General features: G+C 57.0%; 1 protein-coding gene across 1 annotated transcript in view; it reads left to right on the top strand.

Annotated features, from left to right (window-relative positions):
* The window catches only part of LOC119594181 (restin homolog), a gene marked incomplete at its 5' end in the record, with an annotated part of 24,204 nt that overhangs the window by 15,285 nt on the left and 8,682 nt on the right, over nucleotides 1-237 (top strand).

Raw genomic sequence — 237 nt, forward strand, 5'->3', positions numbered from 1 at the left:
CACGCACTGAACGCCGAGCAGAAAACCTGAATGGCAAGACCCTCCCCCCCTTCCGACACGTGATTCAGCCCCCTCCCCCCCTCCCACACCTCCCCCTCTCTTCTCTTTCTGCAGCGGAATGGGACGGCAACCGCATCGGGCGTGGGGTTATTTTTATCCTCGTGTCAATCCCAATCGGTGGCCGTGGTGGTTCGTCAGCCCGTGTTATCCAGTGGGGGATGATTATTTTTTTTGTTT

The sequence above is a fragment of the Penaeus monodon genome, chromosome 33 (genome assembly GCF_015228065.2).
Source record: "Penaeus monodon isolate SGIC_2016 chromosome 33, NSTDA_Pmon_1, whole genome shotgun sequence".
NCBI lineage: Eukaryota > Metazoa > Arthropoda > Malacostraca > Decapoda > Penaeidae > Penaeus > Penaeus monodon.